A 4,690-nucleotide genomic window follows, 5' to 3' on the forward strand; every position below is an offset into this window, starting at 1 on the left:
GTATGTCGCAGATTTTGAACATTTATCTAGATAATCTAAACGTGCAGTATGGGGCCAGCTCAAGGGGGCTCTTAGACATGATCCATTTAATAATTGGGTCAGAAATTTACCCCCTGGGCCCTGACCCAACCCAATAAAATTCGGGTCTGGTTAAAGTCAAGAAAAGCTGACCCATTTGTTAGTCCAGGTGTAGCAGGACCAGACTCCGACCCATTTAGCTTGTGTTGGGTCTCAGTTGCGTATTATTTTTTTTTATTTATTTATTTTGAAAGATGATGGGAATTTTATAGAAAGAGTGCCAAAGGCGCGCACAACTACAAAGGGGAACCCCAAAAGAGGCTAAAAGAAATCTACATCAATATTCAAATTAGAAGCTTAATCTTTAACATTTGCATTAGCCCACTCAATCATCCTAGATGCACCTCTGAAGCATCCACTATTTCTTTCGCCCGATATGGATCATAGTCCCACCAACAAGGAAAGCCCCCACAATACTTTCCCCTTCCTCACAGTAGTTGTGACTATCCCAAGCTTGTAACAATCCTTCAATCGTTCCCGACATCACCCAAGAGATCTTGAATACCCCTGATTAGCTCTCCCACACCGAACTTGCTAGTAAATAATGAATAAAAAATGGTTTACCTGTTTCGCATCACTAAAACACATAGAACACATTGGGGATAATCATCGTTCTCTTATGAAGATTGTTGATGGTGAGCACTCTATTCCTTCCCATAAGATTGTTGGGTATAAAAATTTTACAAATGAGTTTTCACAATGTTGCAAATATGTTATACCTGTGTCAAGGTTTAAATCAAAATGAGATTCAAGAGTATATGGTCCTATGCTATCCTACATGAACCTGAGAAGAATTGAGGAAGAAATACATAGAGCATCAATAGTCTTTAATAAACTATTCTCACATGGTTAAAAAAGAGAAAAGAAGAAGAAGAAGAAGAAGAAGAAGAAGAAGAAAAACCATGAAAAATAAACTCCTCTCTGGAAAAAGAAATCGAAGAAAGATATATAATAGTCAAGAGTTATAAGAAAATGTGAATGGATGTAACTATAAACTCCCATCTCTCCCATCATTAGCCTCCATGATAGAAATTGTGGCATGTAAAAATACTAGTATTAAAAGCATGATTGCCATGAGTAAACATTAACCTTGTTTTTCCTAAGGTGTCGTTTGGATTGGAGGAATTCAAATGCCCTGGGTAGGGTAATCTATTACCCACTATCTTTACAATTTCATTGTTTGGAGGACAATGGGCATCGAAAGCCCAACAATTTAAATTGCAATGTCTTAAAAATAGGCACTTTTGATTTTAAAAAGATAATGGAATTTCACTCAAATGTCCACTAAGGATTTCCTAAATCTCACCTTGATGATTGAATCAAAGTTGATTTTAAAGAGAGATGGGCAATGATAGGTGTGGAGCCCACATGATGAAGGGTTAAATCAACAATGACACCATTTATATTATGTTGAATATGGACCATCTATATTCCTTGCTATTGATTGGAAGGCTAGGATCATCTATCCAAAGTGATTTTTTGATAGCAAAGGGCAATCATAGGTGGGACTCATAGAAATGTTTAGCTCAATGATCGAACCATTTTTAGTATGACCAAGCATTGAAAGTTAGGATCATCCAAACTAGGTTGTTGTTTTTTTTTTTTGTGTGTGGGAGAGATGGACAATTAAGGGTGTGACCATATGGATCTCAAAGATCAAATGATTGAAACATTTGTAGCATGATCAATATGAACTTTTAATTTCTTGAAAATTATTTAGAAGATTAGGATCATTCAACCAAATTGATTTTCTGAGAGGTGGGCCATCAAGGATGAGACCCACATGATGGAAGGGCTAGATTAATGATCAGACAATTTTTAGTATGATCAATATGGACTATTCATTTTCATAGGCATTGATTTGAGCTTATAATCATCCAACTAAAACTTGTTTTCAAAAGAGATGGGCAAGAAGTGGTGGAACAGACACGATGGGTGGTCTAGATTAATGATTAAACCACTTTTAGTATGGCCGATATGAGCTATTCATTTTCCGATGCATTTATTGGAGGTTTGGATCATCAAGCCAAAGTAATTTTGTAAGAAGAATGAGCAATAATGGTGGAACCCACGTGGTGGGTGTCATACATGGATGATTGGAACATTTGTAGCATAATTAGTAAGGATGGTTAGCTTCCCTAGGCATTGGTTGGTTGGAAGATTAGGATCATTAAATCAAAGTGATTTTCTAAGAGGGGTGGGCAATCATGGGTGGGACCCACATGATAGATGGTCTTAAGATCAATGACTGGACCATTAATAGTATGATTAATATGGACTGTTCAGGCAATCATCTTAGAATTAATTGGATTTGTTACTAGTACTATATGGAGTGATAAATCTACGTCAATAGTTCTGAAACAGACTAATACCATGGGGATTTATGTTAGAAAAAAGGATAAATGGTTCATTTATTAGATGGTTAGGATAGTCCAATCAAAGCAACTTTTCGTTGGAGGCAATTAATGGAGTGTGATAGATGGTTTTGATGATCATCATACAAGTGTCAAATGTGTGATACAAGTGTCAAATGTGTGATATATGATACATAAGCATGAAAATTCAGTGCCTAAAAGGGCATTCAGAATCTTTACCCATTAATTATCTCTACTAAATAGCGTGAGCAGTAATGAATGGGCAATACTACCAAGGCAATTAGTTTTGGCATAATTGGGAGCTTTATTATTCTAAAAGGACATTAAAAGGGTATCTGAACAAAAAAAATAGTTGGGATGTCTTAGCTTCTTCATCACCAATAGTCATCATGTTTTGTTGTTTTTGTCTTTTCTCTTATCAAATATTAGAAACATTAATGCAATTTAAAATTTAAGAAATAACCTATCTAATATAATTTCTACAATCTATCTGTTTGATTGAAATAATACATATGGCATTTATAATTTCTCAATGTCTAATTAAGTATCAACCTTCACACTCTCCATGTGTTTTGTTTAAAGTAAAAGTATCCAATGCTAAATGCTAACATTTAAATTATGGACTTGTCGGTGGTCTTTATGCTTGTGGTAGAGTTTGAGATATGATTCATTCATGTATTTTAACTCATGTCGATGTTGCATATGAGCTTGTGGGGTCACTTGTGGGTGGTCCTGATCTGGTTTCCTTTTAGAATATATCCGAGTAGGCACTATCCTCGGTCATCTTGAAGTTCAAGTTCTAGTTTACATAAAGGGGATATAGAGTTAAGGCTTTATGAGATAGGAATAGACCTTATCCATGTTTTAGCCATCTCCTTCCAATCCCCTTCAATTTCTTGAAGTCTCTTGGTGCAAATGTATATTCCAAATGAAAAGATCGAGATGAAAGATTTAAGCTATTGATCATATTTGATGACCATCTTAACCGTAGAATCAAAGTGGTGATTAGCTTAATCAATGCCGCCTACATAGTAGTTACACATATTGTTGGATAACGACCATTTACTTTCGTCTTTGTGAAGGCCTCTAAAATCTTGTAGATTCTTTCAGACCATTCAAGCCCACCTATACAAGCATTTTAAAGTGGTATCAAAGTACCTTATATAAATCTCTTATTCATGGGTGTCGACACCGTAACTATCTTAAACTTTATTCATTTAATGCATATGAATTTTTCATATTTTAATCGTCATTGCATACTTTTTTTTTAAAAAAAAATAAAAATAAAAAACCAACAAACTACCAATTATCTACTATGGGGTAATCATGGCCATTGCTCATGAGGTTGGTATTGATACTGATAGTGTTCGAAAAAAAGAATTAAAAAAGAATGACCAAAATAATTAAAATTAACAATAATAATAATAACAAAATGGAGGATTAAATGAGGTAAAAAAGACAGGAGACAAAGGAAGAGTCATCGACAACCCATTGTCACCACAAAAGCAACAACCCACCGCTAGCAATTGTAATGGCTACACTAGGCAGTAGCCTCCCCCCCCCTCTCTCTCTCTCTCTCTCTCTCTCTCTCTCTCTCACTCTCCCCCTTCTCCTCTTACTACAATCGTTGCTTGTTACAGTCCTCACCACCATCGTTTAAACACTCTCCCTCCCTCCCTCTCATCTCACTTATCTTTCTCTTCCTCATCTGGCGGCTAGATCCATTAGCCGCATCCATAGCCAATAGCGTATGACTGCTTTCTGCAAGTCAGAACCCATAACTGAAACAATTGGCCATCTCGTTGGGTTTGTCATTTAAGTAGCCCCCCCTCAACATAGATGGGCATGGTTTTGACATCATGAGACCAACTTGTGTTTAAGCTTAAATAGTTACATTTTCACATTCTCTATAGCCCAATACCATTGTAAATAGTGCTCCATTCTTTTTTAAGCCCATGAATAACTATTATTACTGTTTAACAGCCGCCCCTTCATAATATTTGAGTGTGCCCAAATTTGGGTTTGGGCCCATTAACCATAATCAAAGTAGATACCATTTATTTTCCCTTCTTTGCTATGACGTGGGACCATCATATACTATTTGCAGGCATTTAGACAATGTATGTGGACTCCACTTTTGTACATAAAGCGTGATGATCCTACTTAGAAGCCCAAGTTACCTATTAAGATAAGTGTACCAAGTTGATGCCCTTGATGGCCATATTCGACCACTTGTA

Source organism: Magnolia sinica, chromosome 4, assembly GCF_029962835.1.
Source record: "Magnolia sinica isolate HGM2019 chromosome 4, MsV1, whole genome shotgun sequence".
NCBI lineage: Eukaryota > Viridiplantae > Streptophyta > Magnoliopsida > Magnoliales > Magnoliaceae > Magnolia > Magnolia sinica.